The sequence below is a fragment of the Dasypus novemcinctus genome, chromosome 25 (genome assembly GCF_030445035.2).
Source record: "Dasypus novemcinctus isolate mDasNov1 chromosome 25, mDasNov1.1.hap2, whole genome shotgun sequence".
Lineage (NCBI taxonomy): Eukaryota > Metazoa > Chordata > Mammalia > Cingulata > Dasypodidae > Dasypus > Dasypus novemcinctus.
This window is the reverse complement of record NC_080697.1, coordinates 43,446,791-43,473,757: the sequence shown is the minus strand read 5'-3', so window position 1 is coordinate 43,473,757 and position 26,967 is coordinate 43,446,791. Positions and strand designations below refer to the sequence as shown.

The following is a 26,967-nucleotide window of genomic DNA, read 5'->3' as shown; positions in this document are numbered from 1 at the left end:
TTTTTGGTCATTTTTGGGGAAACAGGAGAGTGGAAATTAATGCTGATTTAATGGTTACTGTTTCAATTTCAGTACAATTTCATGAAGAATGCTGAAATATCTTCTTTTTATTGACAGTTGGTCAGAGGTCAATAAGAAATTCAGACGATATATGTGTTGGGCATATGCAGAAAGACACAAGAAAAAAGTTGAGAAAACACACATTCATGAATATTCCAATAGAGGAAAAGTTCCATTATTTCCCTTCATAATGCACTTTTATTTCTTTCTTTCAAAATTGTTTTCATGGAGCCAAGAGTTCCTACAACTGCAAGCAAGAGAATTGCATCCATCATTCATGTGGAATCTAAGCCCCCTCTCGATATAGAGGTGGAGTGGACATAACTATCCCAGGGTCCACAGGATGGAGGAATAGAGCATGGAATAGAGTGGACTTACTGCTATTCTGCTATGGAACTATTATGATTAGTAATGGAAGAAATTGCAGCATTGATGTGGAGAAAGTGGCCATGGTAGCTGCTGAGGGTAGGGAGAGGGAAGAAGAGATATGATGTGGGGGCAGTTTTCAGGACTTGGAGTTGTCCTGGGTGGTACTGCAGGGACAGATGCTGGACATTTTATGTCCTGCCATGGCCCATTGGGTGGACTGGGGGAGAGCATAAACTACATTGTAAACCACTATCCATGTGGCGCAGCAGTGCTCCAAAAGGTATTCACCAAATGCAACGAATGTGCCATGATGATGAAAGAGGTTGTTGATGTGGGTGGAGTGGGGTGAGGAGGATGGGGGGTATATGGGGACCTCATATTTTTTGAATGTAACATTAAAAAAAATAAGAGAGAGAAAAAAGAAAATATCTGTTGCCATAGAAATATGTTCTTATGCTGAAATTATCACATTGGCTTTTTTAGGGGGTTTTGTATGTACTAGTCAGTGTCTCTCTTCGGAAAAGATCCAGTTCTATTTCCCTAAACTTTTAACTATGGCAGACAATGGAGCCAAACTTTCCAGATGCTTAACATCATAAAGATTTCCAATTTAAACAACACATTTAATTCTGAATGAAATTTCACACCTGGCTCCTTATTCTATTTTTGAGTCCCTAGCCTTTTCCACTCTCTTCTCTCCAACTGATCTCATCCTGGAGACTGAATTCAGAGTTCTGGGTGTAGTCCAACAGCTCTGATCATTCTGCAATGCTTTCAGGAAGTTCTGGTTCACTCAGCACACTTTTTCTACCATAACATCTGTCCTGTGAGCTAGAAACAGTAATCGAATACATATAACCAGATCATACTGTATCTATGAAAAATTTTTGCAGTGAGACAATATGAATCTTCCAGCCTCAAATATGCCTTGTCTCTTACTAAGCAGATAAAAAAAAAGCTTCTGGTTCCCTGCCTTTGTTTCCTGGGGGAAAAAAATCTGCAAGCAGGAGAATTGTATCCATCACCCAAGTGGAATCTAAGCCCCCTCTTGATATAGAGGTGTAGTGGACATACCCATCCCAGGGTCCACGGGATGGAGGAATAGAGCATGGATTAGAGTGGACTTACTGATATTCTATTCTGGAACTACTGTGATTAGTAATGGAAGAAAACATAACATTGATGTGGAGAAAGTGGCCACAGTAGCTGCTGAGGGTAGGGAGAGGGAAGAAGAGACGTGATGTGGGAGCACTTTCAGGACTTGGATTTGTCCTGGGTGGTACTGTAGGGACAGTTACTGGACACTGTATGTCCTGCCATGACCCCCTGGGTGGACTGGGGGAGAGTGTAAACTATACTGCGGACCATTGTCCATGTGGTGCAGCAGTACTCAGAGATGTATTCACCAAGTGCAATGAACGTCCCATGATGATGGTGGAGGTTGTTGGTATGGGAGGAGTCAGGTGAGGGGAGTGGGGGGTATATGGGGACCTCATATTTTTTTAATGTAACATTAAAAAAAATGAATAAAGACCAAAAAAATCTATGAGGAAAGTTTTGGCAAATTCATGGGAAGTTGTGAAACAGAATGTTTGGCACAAAGTCACCTCACCAGTAATTTGCACATTCCAGACTGTCATCTCTGGGCTGCTCCTGACAAAACCTGTAGAGGGATAGCAAAAATGTCTACCATGTGGTGTCTCAAAGCGGAACCCTTGTGCTGGGTTTGGTCACTGTCCTGAATCAAGCTGTAATTTACATCAGCACACACATGAGTTTCTTTATTCCATTAGCACTCTGCTTCCCTCTCCATTCCACTCTCAACACACACACACACATGCTAGAAACTAGATTTAAAGGCATTCGTAGCAGCATGGAGGGGTAGGGAGCTGGAAGCAATGGTTCAGGATTATAGTCATCTGTCAGTGACAAGCTGATGGAACAAGGCAAGCGTAGGGCCTTCTAAACCACTGAAGGGTGAAGTAGGCAAATTTTGAATGTCAGAGTTTTTGTTTTAAAGGACTCTTAGGGCACAATCAGCCATTTGCTCACTTATCTGTGGGACATTCTCTTGTCTACCTACAGTCTTGGGACTGGTGTCAGGGAAAATAAAACAAGAGCCTTTATAGAGAAAGAAATCTAACCTGACATCTAAAAAATGTTTTCTTATTTTACCGTAAAAACTTCACTTGCTCACATCTCAGATTAACACCTGACTGATCACTGACGCAAACTGCTAGAGCAGAGGTGATGGGAGAACTCCTGGAGGCATTCCCTGCCAAAGAGGATGGAGAGGTCAGGCGATGCTGGGATCTTCCTCCAGTGCAATGCTCAGTGAAGCAGCAGGCCCATCAGGCTGGGGATCGCGGACCCTTTTTGTAGGCTGAGCTAAATAACAAAAGGAGAAGCGTAGCTAGATTGTCAGTATTGAGTCCTCGTGGGAATTGCAGACTTTCAAATTAGTTTCAAGAGTCCAGTATTCATGATTTCTTCAGAAGTTCTAAACTCTTCCTTGCCAATGCTTAATGGATCCTCTTTTGCACTGCAAATGTGCAGTTTAATTGAGTGCTCAGGTGTGCATTATATAGTGGGAAAGGTGACCAATTGAAGGCTTTGGAAACACCACTTAATTATCCACATAAAAGGCGTGGTGTGGGATCTGAAGCCTGGCTTTTCTGACCAGCTCACTTATGATCTGGGGGCATCAAAGAAGATTCTACTGAACATAAGGGGCTGAATTTTGGCCAGCCACCCTCTTTATCCAGGTGCCTGTACTAAGACCTCCATCCAAGTATAAAGATTGTCTTAAAGGACTGAAAAGCAGTTAGCATCTTCTGGATATTAAAACCTTGTGGCAACCTTTAACCCAGTGACCAAGATTACCGTAAGCACTTATTCTATCACCTTTATTACCTACTCTCTTTGTAGTAAATTGTTGATAATATGCATTTCTTTCAGAGTGTTTTTCTGTATGCTACTTTTTCTTCTTTCCCTCCATACCATCACTGACTTGGAATCAGCTGTTAGTGAGTGCAGAACCCAATGTGCTCTTGTGTTGAACGTGATCTACAGAGTTGGGTCATCTGGGTAAACCCAGGCTTTGCTGCTTACCAGCTGTGTGACTATGGGTAAGAGACAAACCTCTTTGTGCTTGTTTTCTCATCTGTATGTGCAAATAGCAATAGTAGCAACCTCATGGATTGTCGGCAAGATTAAATGAGATGATACATGTTTAGCCCTTACCACATAAGACACAATAAACTTTAATACTCAAGGCATTTCGTTCTTATTTTTAACATCACTATCAGAAGTATGTAAGAAAGGCTTTGCAAGCTTTGCATGTAAAAACAAAACTTCAGGACCAACAGAAAAAAATTGTTCTGATAAATGCCTTTTTTCTTTTTTTAAAGGTTTATACTCTTTGAAAGAGAAGGGGGAGTCATTATTCTAAAAACTGGTAAAGGAAAAGAAGCATTTATCTTCTTTTCTTATGCAAAAAATCCCTGAAGAGGTGATGAGGGAATGTTTTCTTTATAGAGGTATTCCAGCTACTAAATGAAGAGGGGATGATAGAATTAGAATATCATTTTGTAACTTCTATGATTGTTGGATCTCGATAATGAACATCAACTGCTAAAACCACTGAATAACATAAATACCTATTGATCAATCTAACATTACAGAGAGACAACCAGAATATGTGCTTCCCTTTGTGATGCAATAGGAAGGTAACCCAAAAATCTGATCTCAATCAGATTAGGCCTCTATATCTAATCACCAATTTATATGAAATACAGGATTTTAGAGAAACATTAAGTGACTCCATAGGGATGATATAAATAAAGTTTAGATTATGGGATGCTCTACAGCAGGGGTTCTTAAGGCATCCGTGACCTTGAATTGAAATTCAAAAAACATAGTTCTTGTAGGGATGTGTTGGTGTGGGTGTGATAGATTTATAAAATAATACACAGTGTAGTGCAGATTTAGTATGGGGTCTGTGGTTTTCACCTGACTGGGAAAGGGGTCTGTGGAACAAAAAAGGTTAAGAACACCTGCTCTACAGGATAAATGACCCACTTTATTCAACAATAAGAAAAAAATTACAAGGGTGGGAGGCGAAGAAAAAGAAGGAAAATATATAGAGATTAAAATAGAGTGACCCAAGACATACATCAATCAAATGCAACTGTAAATTTTAATTGGAATGAACTGCCTATAAAAATAAATGTATGTGACAATCATGGAAATTTGTAAGCTGTTCATATCTAATACAATTAAGATTTTTTTAGCTTTCTTAATAGTATTGTGCTTATATTTCAATAAAATTAATCTTTATATTTAGAAATGCTGAATTGTTTCTGATTAAAAGCATACACCAACTTGCATTTGCTTCAAAATAATACATGTTTGGTGGATGAAGAATGATTGGGGGTATAGATAAAACAAGACCGGCCATTGAAGTTAGGAGATGGATACTTGGGAGTTCATCTCTACTTGTGAGTACATTTGAAAAAAGTCCTGTAACAAAAGTTAAAAAGGTCAAAAGAAGTAGAAAAGATACTTGTTAAAGAAAGAGAAGAATGAAAATCAAATTTTCCAGGCCTTAGCTGATGAAATAATAAAAAAAAGCACTAGGCTCATTGGGCCTGTAGTAATAAAGAAGAGCTTTCGGTGGGGAAGCCAGCTTCTACAGAGCCTCGCAGAGGTGGAACTTATTACTCTGGTACATTTACTGTGGTTTAGGGCAGTAGCTCATCATTAATGTGGCTGTGAATTCCTGAGGCACATATTGAAATTTCTCATAATCAGGCTCTATTCATAGAAATTCTGATTTAATAGGCCTTAAATGGAGATAAAAAATATAAATATAATATATGTAATAATTCTATATGTATATGGATAAACCTAACAGAACACACACTAGGTGATTCCAGTATAGGTGGTTCTAGAACCACCCTTTGAAAAACATTAGGTTAGGACCAGGTTCTCCTGGTTATCATTTCAGAAACGTGGATTATTTTCTTAGGATAGACTCATATTAAGAAGTTCACAGACTAATATTTAGTTAGCCAATTTGACGTATTCTTTCCTGGTAGGCAGACCAATGGTGAGAAGTTGGTTACAGTAGTGAAATTTACTTGGAAAGAATGGAATCAGAATAAGAGAAGTTGGTTAGATTAGAGTAATGTTTATGGCATCAAGTGGTCCTGATCAGCCATAGGTTGGCCCGCCTCCCTGTGGGAATGATGGCAGAGAAAATGCTCGGTCTGCACAGTTTCTTCTTCCTGAGCACTTGCAAAGTCTCTACTTCCCAGCTTCCCTTGCAGTTGGATTGGGATCTGCTAATGGAATGTGCTCTGGCTAATGGGATGTTAAATCCTGGTTCAAAACATTGCACATAATCCTTAAATCTCCTCTCCTGTCTTAAAGGCCACAAATTTAAGATGGCGGGGCCATAAAATGAAAGCAGCTGCCTGACCGGCCTCAGAATGTGATATGAGCAAGAAATAACCTTTTCTTGTGTTATGCCTCTGAGATTTCTGAGGTTATTTGTTAAATTGCCCAGTCTATCCTGACTAATTCAGATGATGATAAATTTCACAGACATTGGAGGTATTCCATCACTCTCAGGTGGTTTTGCATATTTCTAATTTGATATGTACTTGGGATGATTTGATTTGCTACATTTCTAACTTCTTGGGGTTGGCAAGACCTCATTAGCACCCTCACCTTTGCCGATTCATACTAAATGTTCATGTTAAGTTGATTCATATTGTATTTAAGAATAAATCATTAATTGAAAATTTGTGATTGACAAAGCATTTTATTGATATATAATGGAAATAGAATTTATACCATCTGCTTGTAGTAGTAAAACAACAACAGCAACAAAAAAACCAAAACAAACAAAACAACTTTGAGGTCCTTTGTTCTTCTGATTTCTGAATATACTCTTTTGCTCAAAATATCAAAGAAGCTCAGGAGGTATATAAAGAAGAGAAAGCAATTGCGTATAAATGTTATATATTTATAAGAAAAAACAAAACCTGTTGCTTATATTGTTCAAATGAAATAACTAAAATGTTTTCCCTTATGGATTCTGATATATAGCACAACATTTAGTGTAGTAAACACAACCTATATATGATCTCTACAATAGACATTTATTATGATTATATATATACATACATTTTATGTAAATATAATTTCCTCATGGGTACTGAAAAAATAGTAGTGAATATAGTTTAACCCTTTATGATGAATTTGGTTAATGAAGATAAGTACTTTTTTGACAATGATTCAGTAATAATGTTTGAGGTCATGCAGATAAGTACGCTTTTTGTTTGTTTCTTTATGCAATTAGGTACACATTATGTCTTTTATTATTCTCCGTCCTCTATCCATCCCTTCATTTCCTCCTTCCTTCCTATAGTTTTGTCAGTTTTTTTAGAATTTTAAAAATATATTTTCCTGCAGACTACCGTTACTTAGTGCCATTTGTGTTTCATCTTGTTTCTGAAGTAATGTCTTGTTTTATATATCCTGTCTGAGTGAAGGTGACTAGTAAAACTGTGGCATAAAATATCTAGGCATTATGATATCCCTTTGCTGCTAGCCCAGCTTGCCTGTGGGGGTCCACGCTGGCTGTTTCCCAGAATTCTGGATAACTGAGGGGGCCCATTTTGTTTCTTTCCTGTTCTGTTTACTTTCCTATAATGGAGACCTAGCTCAATGTCTCACAGAGAGTAGCTTCTTAAGAGGCGATCACTGAATTGAGTTTCGTTGACTCTTCCTCTTATTTTCTGTGTGAGAATAAATTAGAAGAAATGCGGTGATTATAACATTTTGACGTTTTACATAAGGGTTTTCAGAACATGTGAAAAAAAATGCTCTATCGATAGAGGATAGAGAACTTTTCAGAAGAGAATAGGTACTTTTTCTCAAAAAGAGGATTTCCTTTATCTCATGCCTTTAACATACAAATTATCACACCACGTGACATGTTATACTAAGGTTTATTTTAATTAATCTGCCACTGAACAAATAAATGCACTGTGATGTAGTGGAAAGATCCTTGTTCTCAGTGCTCATTTACAGCTCCCTTACAAATAAATGGTTTGGCCTTAGAAAAATTTCTTCATTTTTGTGGGGCTGCTTTTCCCTCATCTCTAAACAACTGAATAGTCAATGCTTGTCAACTTTTTTTCCATGGTTGAATCTCTGATGGAGAGGGGATCAGCTCTCCTGGGGTATTGGGAGCAAAGTTCAAGAATATTCTACCAACACAAGATATTTTATCTTAATTTAAATAGTGAAGGAGATTTTGCATTCTACTCTCAATCTGTAATATTTTAAATGAACATTTAAGAAATAAATTTTTATGAATGAAGGGTGTTCCTTTTCAAATCACCCTTCCACACCCTACCAAGCATCACCAGGGAACATGGAGCCCAGTGAGACAGAAGGGACCTGGTGCCAGATACTTAGGTGGCAATACAAGTGTAGGATATAGTTTGTATCCTGATACTTAGAAGTAAATTCATAAACTATTTTATGCCTTCTGTTGTAAAAGTTAACAGAGTTGGTATGTCCATTGCTCTGACCTCGTAATATCCAAATTATTACTATAATCCATTGTTTTATCTCCTAAAAATATCCCGTCTATCCACTCTTCTCCACTTCCAGCACCATCACCCCACGTCAAGAGATTCACATCTTGTCTGTACTCACACGCAAGTCTGTCCCACGGACGTCCCTGTATCTCCATCTGTCTTCCTCTAAAGTGCTTTCCATACACTAATCAGAATAGTCTAGTGGAAATTTTAATCTGGTCTCTGCTGAACTCTATGCTTAAAACTCATTAATGACTTCACAGTGGAAGATGATCCACATCCATATTATGGTCTGGCCTTTCTCTGTATTTCCACTCTCATCTTTTACCATTTTCTCCTTTGCTCTTTGGGCCCCATCCAAAGAGGAGCTGGATTTCTTTCAGGGCCTTACTTCCTCCCACCTCAGGGTCTTGGCCCACAGCGTTCCCTCTGCCTGTGTTGTCCTTTCCTACCTCCACCCCCATGACTAGTTTCACTTTCTTAATTCCCAAACTTCCTATAAATCTCAGCTCAGTTATAATTTGAATGAAGGAAAGAGATCACTCCAACGCCTCCTAGGAATACATCTCATGTTTAACTAAAGAACAATACATAAACTTCATATCTCATCTGCATTCAAAAGTTGACACTTTTTGCAAATTAGCTGCACAGAGGATTGGTGGCAGCAGCTAGGTTGCAAAAAAGTAGCATATAACCTCTAGAGAGTTCTAAATTTTCCCACATTGCTCAATCCACACCCCCACCCCTCAACTATTGTACTGAAATTATATTTTGATTTAGAGAAAATGTCCCAGAGAAGTCACCACTTTTCTTTCATCCTGTTTGCTTCTCTGCTGCCATTCTATTATGACTATTCCTGTTCTTATCGAGGCACTCATATGCTTTGAAAATTCTAAAACATAAATGACAATAGAAATTGGAAGACTGTCTCCAAAACCATGCTAGATTCTCATCGAAAAAGTAAAGCTTTTAGAAAATATGTGAGCACTTATTAATAATAAACAGGATGGGCATTTATTAAAATAAACAACATTTATTGAGAGCTTATTATGTGCCAGGCACCATTCTAAGCTCTGTTTTTATATTCACTTATGCAATCTTTACAATAACTCTCTGAGTTCTATTATGATCACCATGTTCTTCATCACACCATCCTTAGCACTTGTTTGATCAATCAGGCAACTGAAGGACTGACAGCTTCAGTAACGGACCCCAGACCTCATAACATAAGGATTGGAACGCTTGCACATGGATTTCAGAGCCACTGCTTATCTAGATGTGGATGTTTAGCAGTGATGCTTATTTTGTCAAAGTAGTCTCTGTCCCAAAGTTTTTCTTTTGAAAATCTTTGAATTACTGAAAAGTTCAAAGAATAATTCAACACTCATTTACTTTACCTAGATTTAGCAACTGTTAAATTTTGACGTATTTGCTTTATTTCTCTCCCTTCCCATACACAAATGTTTTTCTGAACCTCTTGATTTTACTCAGTTATCTTGTTGGCTTCATTTTTGGAGAGGTTCTGGATCACAGAAGGGTCATAGCAGTGGCAGTGTGGGGTGTCAGTGATGGGGGTATGTGTGGGAGGGGTTCACCTGGGGCATGACTCTAACACATATGAATATGTCCAAGTGTTCAAGGGTAGATGGGTAGAGATCCACACAATAACTGAAAGAGTATTGAATTCCCATCCTGGGGAGTTCTGCTGCATTCTCTAATAGGACAGCAAGAATCCTCCAAGTACAAAAGTGAGGGCTAGTGAAGGAAGACAGACCATTATGTCAGGCCCTTGATAGTGATACTTATAAACCTTTTCTTGTGAAACTGAAAGACTAGTATTATATGCTGTCTAAGAGTTACCTCCTGAAAGTCTCCTTGTTGCTCAAATGTGGCCTCTCTCTAAGCCAAACTCAGCATATAAACACACTATCTTCCCCACCCCCCCACCCCCCCCAGTGTGGGACATGACTCCCTGGGATGAGCTTCCCTGGCACCAAGGGACTATTACCAAGCACCAACTAGTAATGCATCTGGAAAAAGACCTTGACCAAAAAGGGGAAATGGTTAATACAAATGAGTTTTTATAGCTAAGAGATTTCAAAGTGAGTTGGGTGGTCATTCCAGAGATTATGCTTATGCAAATTTTGCAGAATCTCATTGACTGCCACAGTAAACAGTGCTTCAAATAGTGGGGCTCTTGAGGGCTCTAGAGCTATCCAGAAACTATAAGCAGGGCAGATAGCTCAGGAATTCAGTGCCCAGTCAGTGCACCTGACTTTGAATTTATGCTCCCCAGTGTAACTGAGTTAGATTCATTTATAGATTCTCTACACATGGCTTTCCTCCCCCTTATATTTGAACCCATAATTAGCACTATTCTTGATAAATATATGGCTTAGAGATTTAAATCTTTGGTTTGTTCATGTGCCAGTTGAGCCCAGGATTTTAGCAGAGTTGCAACACCTACTATCCAGTTCATTGGACTCGCCTAGGACAGCTAATAAGGAGATAATGATGGACAATGTCCATCCCAAGGAACAGAGAGTGTCTGCAAGATAATTCCATCCATCAGCCCCATGGGATGTAAGCCCCTCTCAATTAGAAGCAGAGTGGGCACCACCATCCCCAAATCCTCAAGACTGGGGAATGAACAATGGGCTAAAGTAGGCTTATTATTATTCTAATATAGATTTATTATTCTAGCAATGGAAGAATTCTTACCATTGATACAAAGGCAGTGGCCACCATAGGTTTGAGGAATGGGAGAGGGAAGAATAGATATAATATGGGGCATTTTTGGACATTGGATTTGTCCTGCATGACATTGCAGTGATAGATACAGGCAATTGTATATTTTGTGATAACTTACAAAATTGTGTAGAACAAAGTGTAAACTATAATGTAAACTGTAGTCCATCATTAGTAGCAATGCTTCAGTATGGGTTCATCAATTGTAACAAATGTACCACACTAATGAAGGATGTTATTAATGTGGGAAAGTGTGTGTGTGGGGGGGGAGGAAATGGGGCATATGGGAATCCCTTATATTTTTCATGTATCATTTATGTAATCTAAAACTTCTTTAAAAATAAAAAAATAAAAACTGCTTAATAAATAAATAAATCATGCAAGAATTGAAAGGAATAGCAGCTATGTACAACAGTGGAAACAGAGAGATTGAAAGGTGAAGAATTTTCTTATTTATTTATTTTTTTGCTGCTTATTATTATTATTGAAATAATGAAAATGCTCTAATAATGATTGAAATGATGAATGCACAACTATGTGATTATGCCAAATACCACTAATTGTATCCTTTGGATGAATTGTATGCTTTATTAACATGTATCAATAAAATTGATTTGTTAAAAAAAAAGTAGGTTGTATTCATCATGGCAACTTACACCTAAATACTTCACTATTTACCTCCTGAGAAAAGAGACATTCGCCTATATATCCTTAGTGTAATTTTTAACAAAAGGAAATTTAATATTGTTTCACTAATATCATACAATATACAGTCTACATTCACATTTCCCTAGTTGTCCAAAACATTGTCTTTGTCATTGTTTTAATGCAGTCCTTTATAGCTCAAATACATAAGATCACCTTTACTTTTGTTACTTTAAAGAATTTCTTCTATGGTTGCCAGCTACTTTGTGTCACCTCATAATGATTTCCTGATTGTTACATTACAAAACAGTTTCTTTTATTATTTGGAATGCTGGACTTTGAATTATAGCTCTATCATTGAATAATGAATAAGCAATGATATAATATCTTGTTTTATACTCTGTAAAACAAGTTTTACACTAGAAGATTTTAGAACAAAAGAGCATACATGAAGGATTATAAGAGCTATGGGGAAAACCAAAGTTATTAAGTCATTTTGTTTATTATGTATACATTGATAACTGGGGAATCTGATAGTATAATTTCTCTCCCTTTTCTTCATTTCTTCCTCTTTGTCTTTATTTCCTTCTTTTGTTTCTTCCTTCTCTTTTCTTCCTTCCTTCCTTCCTCCTTTCCCTTGCTCCTTTCCTCCCTTCCTTCTTTGTTCTCTTTCTCCCTTCCAGCCAGGTACACACATCTGTAGGTTGTGTTTTAACCATTTTTCTACTGCTGTCTTTCCCCTATTCTGATTTATTCTGAAATAATTTATAATCATGTAGAGTACTACAATAAAGATACATACATTCTAGCAAATCATTTCAGTGGAAAATGTCAAGAAATAAATATTCTACATTTTTATTAAATACTTATTTAGTGATTAATTCACATCCTAAATAAGCTAAAAAGTTTGTGGCATTTACAAAATAGGCCTTTTTTTTAATACCCTGTGGCATCATCAAATTTTTTCCTAAGATTTATTCCTTCATCTGATATACAATCTACTGCAATCTTAAATTACTCCCTTTTGTACTTGGTATTTTATTCCCTGTGTTTCCTATAATGTCCTTTAACAGAGCATTTGGGAAAACAGACCGAATGAATCATGTTTTATCAAATTGTGTTGCATTGCTATATTTCATACACCAGTACCTTAAATACTAAAATTAGTAACATTTATTATTCTAGCATTTATTCTTACTTTGGTATATGGGGTTTTATACATACTGCTTCCTGTGTATCCAGGTGTGATAATGACCCTTGGTATTGGTTTTAATTTTTTTTTTTTTTTTTATAGGTACTAGGGATTGAACCCAGAACCTTGTACATGGGAAGCAGGTACTTAACCACTGAGCTACTTCTGCTCCCCAATGAGAGTTGGTTTTTCCATTTGTTTGCTTTGTTTGTTTTTAGGAGGTACAGAGAATCAAACACAGGACCCGATACATAGGAAGCAGGTGCTCAACCACTTGAGCTACATCCACTTCCCTGAATTTAATTGTAATTGTATATTTAATTGTATATGAAAACCTCAGGATGTTTTAAGAATCATATATCTTGACTAGTAGGGTGACACAGTGCTGAAAATATTAGAAACTCTTCCTCCTCTTAAAATTTTAAAGGTTTCTTAGATTTTGCCCTGCCTTCCACGGACATGGCCTGACTTCTGTTTCACCTTCTTCCAGGCTTGTGGCAGCTTCTGTCTAATAGCAGTCCTGACCAGCTGCCTCATACACGGATAAGGGTTTGCTTGTTGTTTCAGCTTGCTAAAGCCTGCCAATGCAAAAATACCAGAAATGGGCTACCTTTTATAATGGGAATGCATTAGGGTAATGAAATCTTACAGTTGTGAGGCTGGGAAAATGTGCAAGTCAAGGTATCATTAGAGATGCTGTCTCACCAAAGGGTGGCCACTGGCAATCCTGGTCTCCTGCCCATGGCAAGGCAAAACGCTGGCCAGTCTCTTTCTCTTCTCTGGGTTCCCTTTCTCCCCAAACTCAGCTGTGGGTGATTAGGTATAGGTCTCATCTGCCCCTGGACTACATCTCTTCAGCTTCAGGCAGCTCCACTGATTCCAGCCTCCAGCCTCTTAGGGTTTCTGTCATTTTAAAGCTGTAGGTTATCTTGGAGTCCTCTCTCACGTGGTAAGGTAAAAATGGTAGCTCTCTTTCTCTGTGTGTCTTTACATGTTTGTCCCATTTATATAAGACTCCAGTAAAAGGATTAGGATACACCATGGGTCCCACAATCTAATCAAAGGACCTTAGCTGGAGTGATCGAATCAAAACTGATCTAATCAAAAGATCCCTTAACCAAATCTAACCAAAAGGTCCCACATATACAAACAGGAACGGGTTAGCTTGAGAACATAATTTTCTGGAGTTCACAAGAGACTCAACCCATGACATCTGTGGGGCAGCATATCCGTGAACAGTCATTTTAAACAGTATTCTGTGACTTTTCAAGTACTAAAATTTGAAAAGAGTGTAAGAATTATATTCCCTTTTCCAAAAATGTTGCTTAAAATTAATAACTCTAACTTCAGATCCAAGTTACAAGTTATCAACCTGGGGCCCTTGGTTGGCTTGCTGCCTATTATTATAAATAAAATTTCATTGGAATACAGTCATGCTCATTCATGTATTGTCTCTAGCTATTTTTGCATCATAATGGCAGAGATAAGTAGTTATTCTATAGAAACTGAATGGCCCACAAACCCTAAAATATTTACTATCTGATTCTATAAAGACTAAGTTTGCTTGACCTGATTTGTGTGATATCAGGATTTATAGGGAAGCAGACTTGGCCCAGTGGTTAGGGTGTCCATCTACCACATGGGAGGTCCGCGGTTCAAACCCTGGGCCTCCTTGACCCCGTGTGCAGCTGGCCCATGTGCAGTGCTTATGCACGCAAAGAATGCCCTGCCATGCAGGGGTGTCCCTGCGTAGGGGAGCCCCACGCGCAAGGAGTGTGCCCTATAAGGAGAGCCGCCCAGCATGAAAGAAAGTGCAGCCTGCCTAAGAATGGTGCCACCCACACGGAGAGACACAAGATGATGCAACAAAAAGAAACAGAGATTGACAACAACAGGAACGGACAAAGAAGAAGGCGCAGCAAATAGATACAGAGAACAGACAACTGGGGCGGGGGTAGGAGGGAGAAGGGGAGAGAAATAAATAAATAAGTAAATCTTAAAAAAAAAAGGGTTTATAAATTGTCGTTTTGTAGGCGATCATGTGAAGATTTATCTTTTGTTCCAGGAACCCATTATTTATGCCCATTTTGTAATGCTAATCTTTTTATTTCAATTTAGTGTTTTATTTATAAAATTTTATTTCTTCTTTCATGAATTAAAATATTTATAACACATACACAGGAAATAAATATTGACTATCCCTGAGGACCAAATCTTAATCTTAAAGGATAAAAGAATGACAAAAAATTTTTTTAAAAATCCAATAGAGATCATAAAAAATAAATATAAGCATTATTTACATTTGTGCAGCTATCTTATGTTGGTCCTTATGTGTATTATTACCCAAGCGCTAAAAGTAAAAGATGAATTGACATATAGTGGGGAATGAATGAAAGCATACATAAAACATACTTGGCAGACGAATTACTCAAGTGTTAGTTGTGATTGTTGTTGTTATTATCTAATTAAATTTGGAGGTCCTTGGAGATTGTTTGGTAAATAAGTTCATCTCTAAAACACAAAACAGTCTGCTAACTCCAGCATCCAAATGAAGTAAATATGATTGATACACAAAAAGAGGGCAGACAAGTGGGTGGTAAAGAATATAAAATAGGAAGATTTTAGGACCTTCTTGAACTTTGACATATCTTTTTCTTCTTTGAACAAGTCCAACTTTTTCTACTCATTTTGAAAATGTACAGCTCTCAAAAGCAAATGTTATGTTCCAACCAAGAGGTCTGTTCAAGGACGGTTTTGAGTGTAAACATGTATTTCTCTTTCGAAACTAGCTTATTGGTATTTTTAGTAATTTCATGGCGAGATTTGTATTTGAATACTTTATATTAGACTATATTTATAATTCTCTTTTAAATGAGAATGAACATGGCAATTCAATAAATCTTCACTGAAAAAAAAGATTAGACCCATATAAAATATTCCTTTAAACATTCTTATTACCAAAACTCAATGACATTAGACAAAACAAAATAGCCTCTATGTATGAAATACCTGCAGTTTAGAAGCTTTAACTGATTTTAATGCCAAGAATGAATTTAACCCTCAATATGAACAGCTTTTTGTTTGTTTGTTTGGTTTGGTTGTTTTTGCCCCTAGGGAAACATATCATTAAATATAAAGCTTTTCCAAGACTGAACCAATGAATGCAGCAGGTTTCTTCAGGGAAAGTGACTAGGGTATAGACTGAGAAATAATTAGAACAACTGTGACCTATTATGCCAGTTCATAAAGCTCCTTAAGCTTGCAGCACCCACCAGGTTGCAGCATATGGAAGACAATCCCAGCCTCTCGTTTCCATGGAGTAGTAAGTAGTTCTATTATCAGACAGTCAAATGGGATCATCGGCAGACAAATAAATGACTATTGCACAGTGAACCTTAAAAGGCATGCCAGAGCTTTTCTTATAGAATGTCCCGAGAAATTACTACATTACCAGAATCTTCTTCTCTTTCTCCAGCAAGTAGCATGTGTAAAATGTAGTTCCGAATGCGGGTACTGAGAAGATAATACCCTACCTTCTGATGTCAGTCTCATCCACACCTTCAGAAGCTGAGACGCTGCAGGGCCTGAGCATTTGGTCACATTATATTCAGGTCGACCCCTAGCCTACTGGATTCCCTACAAAAAATATATATGCCTCACATATACAAAGATTGTCAAGGCAGCAATCTTTTGATATATGTAGACCCTCAGGCCCGCTGCTCCAAACCGGAATCTGTAAACTTTACCAATCAGGTACGTCTGTGGCAAGTGTGGATTCTTCTTTCAATTATTTGAAATGAAACTTCCACTTGAGGGTCACTGGTATCACTTCCTTCCCCTCGGCAATCCTAAGGACTCCTCCGAGAATGCACATTTATTCCTGCCCTATATAGCTTTAGTTGCGAGAGCAATGTATGCATCATCTAATTTAACTGCAAATGGCTCTTTTTGGCATGAATTGTTTGTTTGGAGAGGCTGCACAACAGAACTTTTAACTGCCTCCCAGAAGCGACGCAGCACCAGACAGCTAAGATCAGACTAGTTAGTCAGAGCGGCAGTGGAAAACCACAAGAGGAAATGAACTGTCAAAAATCTCTCGAGAGTGCTGTGCTAGGGTAGATGTACCTGAACTCATTCTCCGGGGTAATTGCTCTTAGGACACGGCTTTGCTCTCACAGTCGGTCAAGATTCCAAGACGCCTGCTGGAGGTGATTTCACCAATTCTCCTTCATGTTCATTTCTAAAGGACAAAAACAACAACGACAATATAACTAACTGAAGAGAAGAAAGACCAAAAAGAATACCCTCTTTCGTGCTATTATATTTACAAAAAAAGAGTTAGATTTAAGGAAACGGCACCATTAGGAAACATAAATGATTTTACTCAGAAATACCATAATGAAAGTTCATAACGGATAAGAAGAAATTGCTTTTAAAACATCCAAGATATTTAACAGTTTGAAACACCCGTCTAAGTTTGAAGGTAAAACTAAGTGCACTTAATATTTAGACTGACCAATTACCACCGATTTTGTAAGGTTATTGCCTTCTTTATTACCTTGATGCAATTAAGAAATAATTTAATAATTATTTTCAATGCATAACTATTTATTGGACAAAATGGGCTTTCATTCATCACAAAATATAGTCTGTTGATGACAATGGTGTTTTCCTACTGTCAGCTCATTTTTATCTTAGTAGAAAAACAACACAAGAAGTTCTCTCAATGTACATTTAGAATTTATTCATTAGCTATGAAGGTTTTCTGCAATGCATTGGCTCAGTATTATGGACCATGGACTACTCTAATTTGAACAGAAAATACCAGATTATTCCATAGCATACTGTCAAAGACAGAATTTATTTTATTTTATTTTCAAAAAGATGTATTAGAAAGTGAAAAGTGAAGGGAGCTAGGTGCCTCAGTTGTTGAAGCTATTGTTTGCGGTGTAGACCTCAAAACTCAAAGATGCTCATTAAATTGAGTCTATGGCAATAACAGACAAAGTGTTAATGGGCAGTAGTGGAGTGTGTCAGGAAAATGAAGAGACCCTTAGGGGCTCTCCATGCTGTTTATGATCAGCTACATTCGGCAGCATTACCATAAATCCTCTAAAAGATACTGTACTAAACTTCTTGCATCTTACCTCGCAATAAAGAAAATAGTCAGGGTGCTTAGCAAGTGGGATTTGAAATAAGATGATGCAATTTCCTATGAAATACACAGGCAGCCCATAACATGCAGCCATAACAGATTTTTATTATTTTCCTTCATAAGAATTTACTGAAACAAAGACATAAAGAACAGAATAACTCAAAAATATGCACATCGAGCTAGAAAGATTTTAAAATTGCCCTGAAAAGTCAAGGCAAAACTAGAAAGAGCGTTAATATGCTTGTTTTGTGTCGAAGCCTAGAATTGTGAGTGTGGAGTTGTTTTGTGATATTTCTAAATGTATTCAGTTTTTAATATAAATTATGAGTTGGGATTTTATTTACAGCAACATACAGGCAACTCAACTAGAGTATCACTGAGGAGAATGTTGTGTTTTGTTTACCAATACCCAAAGCACACACAGATGGACACACCCTCACACACACATAATATACAAGCGAGAAATTCTTCTTAACACTGTGTTCTTTTATTTACAGTATGATTTGTATGCCTCACTTTTATGTGACAAAGTCAACGGCTCCCAAATCATTCTCATATCAGACATAACACCTAGAAATCACCTACATTCTAAAGTGAGGATCTATCTAGGTTGAACAACTATTTCCCCTGTATCTTCAATCTTGTACTCTAATCACTAAAGTTTAGAATTTAGAGTCTATGCCTTTGCAAGATGGAGAAGAGAGAAGAGGACATTCTTTATCTAGTCACTACTGATTTTTAATACGAGGGTTGATGCAGATTAATGTTTAGTGAAATCTGGCATCGTTTATTCTTACTTTCTGAACATTTTGATGGTCTACCTCTCACCTCAGGTTATAATAAGGCATATTAATCTTGACATTATTGGTTTTGATATCATATCATTGTTTAAAGAAGATATATTTATTCTTTTAATTAAGTATTAATGACATGGAGTGTCATATTTATGCATTATTGATGGGTTAGGAAAACCCACATCGGCCAATCTTGGTGTGGACACATGATGCGTCACTGAACCTCTCTGAACCTCAGGTCCTCTATCTGACAATGACATGTCTGTACTAAATATTCAAATATTTCTTTCAGCTACAACAACTTTTACCTAGAATACCTCAATGCCTTTCAGTAGCACTTGATATAAATTCCTAGCAGGCAAACCATTTGACATGACTAGCTCAGATCTCCTTCCTAAGTTTGTTTACAGAGCAAGTGTGCATCTTTAGGTTTGAAGGTTGGGTAGATAGCACTAAGAATTGCTATACAAATATCTGACTGCCCCAGAAGGGCATCTAAAGCTGAACACTCGCTGATAAGAGGGAGACTGAAGTCAGTCTTCCCTTTGTCTCCTCTTGCCCTTTAATGTACCCCACTCAACACCACTGATCCGAGAGCAGAGTGCAGGCAGCAAAATGACTTTGGCGGCCAGCTTCAGTGCACTAGCTGAGTACACTCACGTTCCTGCCTTAATTGCTTTCCTAAGATTTCTAATGGTCAAAAAGGTCTTTTGTTTAACTAAGGTTTTGCTTTCATATATGCCATTTTTGACAAGCTGAACCAGTGCTGTAGGATTAACAGTCAGTGAAAATACTGTTGGTATTTTTTAATCCCTAAAAGTTCTACGTGAGATCGATTAAAAAACAAGAGACATGTTTTGACAGTGCCTCATCCTCAGATTAATGTCATTTAAAAATAAGAGACAGGCAAATGCTTAACAAAAGTCTACCTCACCAATGCCTCAGTAAGGAAAAGAGAACATTTTTCTCAGGGAACTGACACAAAGTTTCAGAAATTAATCCAAAGGATCATTGAACCTTATTTTGTTTATTTTCCTAAGCACACCTTCAAAATAATTTAACAAACCCATCCCTTTGCTTATGTGGTTTGTTTTCGAATATTCTCCTGATAACATGATCTAGTTGGCTTTGAAATATAGAAAATGTCCATTTTCAGTTTTTCAGGGAAGAGAAAGATGATCATTTTCAGAGGATTGAGATGATGAGATAAGAGGAGGAAATGTAAGAAAAGAAGTAATTAAACAATGACATCTTGAGAAAAAATGAGAATCAAATAGATGTATGCAGATTTTTAAATCATCACTCTATTCATTTTTAAATACTTGTGTACCTCTTCTTAGTGTGTTTTCAAATCTAAATTAATTACACATTTGTATGAGGATTTCAATTATTTATAGTGTAATAATATACTTTTGAACAATTAAATAGATCCAAGTCTACTTCCTATACATGGATTTACCATTATAAATATTGCTATTAGACTCCCCATGCAATATTGGTAGTCAGAATAACATCTTTAACTACACTTTTAAATAATGTACCATTGATTCCAACAAGATAACTGACATCATAAAGAGATGTTATAAATAAATGTAATGTACAATTTTGAGGTACTTATAGATAATAAAGAGACCTTTATGTATAATTTAACCTCTAGCCAAGCCCTGATCATTCAATATATTCAAGCTTAGATGTGTATCTAAAGTTAACCATTTAACTGGTTCTAGAAACTAACACTGGAAAGGAAATTCACATTTCTCATGGTGGGTTTTAAGAAAGATTTAGTAGGGTTCTCAAAGTAGAGGAAAGGAAATTTGAGGAGATGATATGGGGAACAAGACTTTCATATAGATTGTGTAAATGCACATTGGAGCAACTTTGTTGTAGGGAATTTGGCAGGGTGGATGAAAATTTACTAAGTGCCTACCTTTAACCTAAATGTTCCTGTTCTAGACATCCAGCATAACAAATATATTTTATCATCCATGCATACAGATGATGTTAAATATTTCAAAGCAGTATTCTGTATAATAAAAAATTAAAAATTGCCAGACATGAAATAATTAGATTACTTATAGTAATAAATGATCAGAATATGGACTACTCTGCAGATCTTTAGAAGATTACAATGAGTCTATTGGTATTAAAAAGGAAGGATTATCAAAATTTTTGACAAAATAATTAAAAGAATAATGTAGAATTCCTGGGGAAGATGGCAGAGTAGGGAGCTCAAGAACTCAGTCCTTCTTCTAAAACAGCTATCAAACTTGGCAGGAACTGTCTGGAACAACTGTTCTACAGCTCTGGAGGCAAGAAGAACACTGTATAGCATTCAGGGAAGAGCAGGAGAAAGAGGCTGATAAACTGCAGTAAATAACAGTAAGTAGCTCTCTCTGTGTGGTGGCTGCTGGCACCACATGGCACTCCACCTTGGGGTCTAGTTCCTGACAGACTCACTGGTGACAGTAAGGGAAATAAAAACCCTCTTTCCCCAAAAGAAGAGTGGGCATGGCTGAGCAATGATCACAGCTTTTGATTAGTGAATTTGGATTGCTGGATTCCAGCTCTGACCTAATGTTTTAACCTTCCCTGGACAAAGGTAGAGGCAGCCATTGTTTCAAACTTGCCCCAGACAAGGGTGGAGATGATGGAGATTTAAAGACACAGTACTTCCTCAGGAATAGTTGCCTGAAGGACAGCCAAGAAATCACAGCTTCAGGGAGCTATCAGAGAGGGTTTTGGCATTCTTCTTGATCTTCTCTCCAGGGCACTATGAGCCAGCCTATCCCCCCTTGTTGCATCCTGGCACTTATTTGGTTGGAAAATACAGACTTGGACAATCTTCTGAGGGGTGACACTCTTCCCAGAATTTGCCCTCCAGACAAAAGTACTTAGAGACAAGAAAAGGGATGTGTGTGTATATATATATACACACAAACACAAACAAAACAAAACAGATAAACTTTCCTGGAGAAGGAACAGAGGAAAGGAAGCTTTCTTCTGGAGGTAAAATGATTGCACAAAAAGTTGAATCTTAAAAATTGTACTGCATATCCAGAGTAAGAATCGATGAAGATTCTGCTCAGCTAAGCACAAGCTATTCTCAAGGTGTAGAAGAATTTAAACTAAGCCTCAAAGGTTAGCCTAAACACAAAGTCAATCAACAATAAAACCCTAGACAAGAGAGAGAAACTGACCCTCAGAGTAAATTCATCAAGATAATAGGATGCCTAGAAATCAGCAAAAATTTACAAGTCATATTAAAAAACAGGAAGACACAGCCCAGTCAAGAAAACAAAGTAAAACTTCAGAGAACATACAGAATTTGGAACAACTAATCAAAGATGTTCAAACAAATCTAAGCAAATTCAAGGAGATGAAGGAAAATATGGCTAAAGAGATAAAGGACATTAAGAAGACACTGTGTAAGCATAAAAAAAAATTTGAACGCATAAAAAGAAACAAAACAAAAAATATGGGTATGAAAGCCACAATAGAAGAGATTAAAATACACTAGAGGAATGCAACAGCAGATTTAAAGAGATCAAAGAAAGAATCAGCAAACTGGAAGACAAGACATTCATAATTTTACAGACAGAAGAACAGATAGAGAAAAGAATGGAAAAATTAAGCAGAATATCAGGGATTTGATGACAGCATGAAGCACACAAACAAAATATGTCATGAGTGTCCCAGAATGAGAAGAGAAGGAAAAAGGGGGGAAATAATATTTGAGGAAATAATGACCCCAAATTTCCCAACTCTTAGGAAAGATATAGATATATATGTATCTAAAAAGCTCAGTGTCTCCCTGGCACCAAGGGGTTACTACCAAGCACTGACTAGCAGTGCAAGTGGAAAAAGACCTTGACTAAAAGGGGAAAGTGTAAAGACAAATGAGTTTATATGGCTAGGAGACTTCAAAGTGAGTTGGGAAGTCATTTCAAAGGTTACACTTATGCACATCTCAGCAGGAACACACAGACTGTCAAAGTAAATATTACCTCAAACAGCAGTGCTCCTGAGGGCTCTGGAGACATCCACACACTACAGGCAGGGCAGATAGCTTGAGTATGGTGCCCTACTAGTGGGCCCTACTTTGGAATTTATGCTCCCCAGTGTAATAGAGTTGGACTCAGTTGTGTTTTTCCTACGCATGGCTCTGCTTCCCTTATATTTGAACCTATACTTAATACTAGAGTTGATAGTTATATGTCCAAAACACTTAAATTTTTGGGCTGGTCATGTGCCAGTTGGGCCCTGAATCTCAAAAGTCTTGCAATACCTACTCTCCAATCAATTGGACTCATCCAGGACACCTAACAAGGAGAATATGACTGACAATGATCATCTCAAAGAAGAATGAGGGTCTACAACTGCAAGCCAGATAGTACCATCCATCTGCCCCATGGGACCTAAGCCCCCTCTCAATTAGTGGTGGAGTGGGCATCACCATCACAGAATCTTCAGGATTGGGGAATGGATAAAGGACTAGAGTAAACTTATGGTTGCGCTACTGTAAACTTGTTGTGATCCTAGCAATGGAAGAACTTTTATCACAGATGTGGAGGCAATGACCACTGGAGGTTCTGAGGGGAGGAAAAGGGAAAAATAGGCATAATTTGGGGGCATTTTGGGGACTTAGAATGATCCTGAATGACATTTCAATGACAGATACAGCCTACTGTAGTTCATGTAATAACTTGCAAAAACGTGTGGGAAAGAGTGTAAACTACAATGTAACTATAATCATTGCTAGTGGCAATGCCCCAAGATGTGTTCATCAATTATAATAAATGAACCACACTAATGAAGGATGTTGCCGATGTGGGAAAATGTGGGAGGGCTAGGGAGTGGGGCATACAGGAATTCCCTATATTTTCTGTGTAACATTTATGTAATCTAAGTTTCTTTAAAAAATAAAAAAAGTATATTAAAAATAATAAGTAAATAAAAAGCTCAAAGTACTCCAAACAGAATAAATTCTAATAAACATGCTCCAAGACACATTCTAAGCAGAATTGCAAATGCTAAAGATAAAAAGAATTCTGAAAGCAGTAAGAGAAAAGTGATTCACTACAGACCAGAGATCCTCAATAAGATTATTGCCAATTTCTCATGAGAAATCATGGGGGCAAAAAGACAGTGGTATGATAAACTTAAGGTACTGAAAGAAAAAAAAAAACAAACCCCACCAACTAAAAATTCTTTACCTAACAAAACATGGCTCAAAAAAGAGGGAAAGAGAGAGTTTTTCAATAAAAGAACTGCCCTAATAATTACAAAGGGAGTTATGCAGGTTGAAAGGAAAAGACAGAAGGGAGAAGGTTGGTGTAGTGTGAAGAAATTAAGATCATCAGTCAGGGTAGTTAAAAGGGTAACCAAAAAAAGAAAAAAAATACATGACATACAAAAATCAAAGGATAAGATATCTGAAGTAAGTAAATACTGCCTGTATAGTTCTATCATTGAATATTAATATTAATGGATGAAGTTCCCCAATCAAAAGACACATATTGGCCGAAGAGATTTAAAAGAAGTATGATCCAACATGCTCCTTACAAGAGACTCACTGTAGACCCAAAAACACAATAGACTGATAAAAGATGTTCCATGCAAACAGTAACCCCAAAAGCTGGGATGGCTACATTAGTATTGGACAAAACAGACTTTAAAAGCAAAACTGTTATAAGAGACAAAGTAAGGGTATTATATATTAATAAATGGGGCAATCCACCAAGAAAAATTAACAATCATAAATATGTATGCACCTAACCACAGTGCATCACAATACATGGGTCAAACAGTGGCAAAACTGAAGGGAGAAATAGATTCCTCTACAATAATTTCAATATACCAATTCACTGATAAATAAAACATCTAGACAGAAGATCAATAAGGAAACAAAGAACTTGAATAATATCATATATTATCTAGACCTGACAGACAGACATAGAGCACTGCACCTCAATACAGCAGGGTATACATTATTCTCAAGTGCACATGGATCACTTTCCAGGATAGAACACATATTGTGTCATAAAACAAGTCTCAATAAATTTTAAAAGATTGAAATTATATGAGGCACCTTCTATGACCACAACAGAATGAAGTGGAAAATATTTCAAGATGAATAAAACATGAAGACAACATATCTGATCTTATGGGATGCAGCAAGGGCAACGCTGAGAGGAAAATTTATAGCCATAAACATTTTAAAAGGAAGAAAGAGTTAAAAATCAAAGACCTAACTGTACACCTGGAAGAATTAGAAAAAGAAAAGCAAACTAATCTAAAAGCAAGCAGTAAAAAAAAGAAATAACAAACATTAGAGTAGCAAAAAATGCAATTGAGAATAAAACAATATGGAAAGGGAGCAGATGTAGCTCAAGTGGTTGAGCACCCTCTTCCCATGTACAAGGTCCTAGGTTCAATCCCTGGTACCTCCTAAAAACAAACAACAGACAAATGAAGAAACCAACCCTCACTGGTGAGTGGATATAGTTCAGTAGTTGAGCACCTGTTTCCCATGTAAAAGGTCCTGGGTTCAATCCCCAGTACCTCCTGCAAAAAATACAGAGAATTTAAAAAAAACAAAAGTTAATTCTTTGAGAAGATCAATAAAATTGACAAATCCTTAGCTGGAATGACAAAAGGAAAAAAAAGTGAGAGGATGCAAATAAGTAAAATCAGAAATGAGAGGAGGGCATTAATACTGACACCACAGAAATATAAAGGATAAGAGGATTTGATGAACAACTGTTGGCCAGCAAATTCGACAACTTAGATGAAATGGACAAATTCCTAGAATCACACAAGCTACCTACACTGACTCTAGAAGAAATGGAGGACCTCAACAGATCAATTACAAGGAGATTTAATCAGTAATCAAAAACTTCCCAAAAAAGAAAAACTGAGGACCAGATGAATTTCCAAATGAATTCTACCAATAATTCCAACCATTAATATCAATCCTGCTCAAATTCTTCTAAAAAATGAAGAGGTGGGAACAACACCTAACTCATTCTATGAGGCCAACATCATCCTTATGCCAAGGCAGGATAAAGATACTGCAAGAAAAGAAAACTACAGACCAATTTCTATTAAGAATATAGATGCAAAAATCCTCAACAAAATACTTGCAAATCAAAGCCAACAGAACATTAAAAGTATTATACAACACAATCAAGTGGGTTTTATCCTAGGTATTCAACACAAGAAAATCAATTAATGTAATACACCACATTAACAAAATGAAGGGGGAAAATCACATGATCATCTTGGATTGATGCAGAAAAGGAATTTGCCAAAATCTAGCATAGTTTCTTTTTTTTTTAAAGATTTATTTATTTATTTATTTCTCTCCCCTCCCCCTACCCACCCTCCCCGGTTGTCTGTTCTCTGTGTCTATTTGCTGTGTCTTCTTCTTTGTCCACTTCTGTTGTTGTCAGAGGCACAGGAATCTGTGTTTCTTTTTGTTGCGTCATCTTGTTGTGTCAGCTCTCTGTGTGGGCAGGGGCATTCTTAGGCTGGCTGAACTTTCTTTCATGCTGGGTGGCTCTCCTTATGGGGTGCACTCCTTGCGCGTGGGGCTCCCCTACACAGGAGACACCTCTGCATGGTAGGGTACTCCTTGTGTGCATCAGCACTGCACATGGGCCAGCTCTACATGGGTCAAGGAGGCCTGGGGCTTGAACCATGGGCCTCCCATGTGGTAGACGGATGCCCTAACCACTGGGCCAAATCCACTTCCCTAGCATGGTATCTTGATAAAAGCACTTAGAAAATAGTAATAGAGGGAATCTTCCTCAACATGATAAGGGGCATATATAAAAATCACACAGCTAACATCATACTCAATGATTAAACACTGAAAGCTTTCCCTGTAAGATCAGGAACAAGAAAAGATGCCCACTATCACAACTGTTATTTAACATTGTACTCGAAGTTCTAGACAGAGAAGTTGGGCAAGAAAAGGAAATAAAAGGCATTCAAATTGGATAGGGTAGCAGATTGATATTGTTTATGAATTCCAAAAATAGATATTGGATTATGTTTGTAAACTGGTGTGTCTGAAATTTCACTTTTACTTAAATAAATTATGATTAGGGCTTTGATTGAATCAGACACATCAGTAGGGCACTGAGTGGCTTGGAGACTTCAAAGTGAGTTGAGAAGTCATTTCAAATGTTACACTTTGGTGGGTGGGGACTCACAGATAAAAAATATGGCAAAAGACAGAGTTGGGAGTTTTGGGCTGGAGCCCAGGAAGTAAGCACACACAGGAGCAGAGCAGCTGAGCCAGGAGAGAATAGAACCCCAAGGAGAGGGATAGAACCCCAAGTTGACTGATAGTCTACAACTGGCCTTGTGGAGAGAGGGCAGCTG

The 26,967-nt window shown here is 37.4% G+C and overlaps 1 protein-coding gene across 50 annotated transcripts in view; it reads right to left on the bottom strand.

Annotated features, from left to right (window-relative positions):
* Window positions 1-26,967, bottom strand: part of MYT1L (myelin transcription factor 1 like) — a 616,195-nt gene that overhangs the window by 433,901 nt on the left and 155,327 nt on the right. For all 50 annotated transcript variants that reach the window (XM_058287946.2, XM_058287952.2, XM_058287963.2 and 47 more), the window contains exon 3: window positions 16,756-16,870. The gene's annotated coding sequence lies outside the window, so the exon portion shown is untranslated. The remainder of the gene's footprint in view (window positions 1-16,755; window positions 16,871-26,967) is intronic.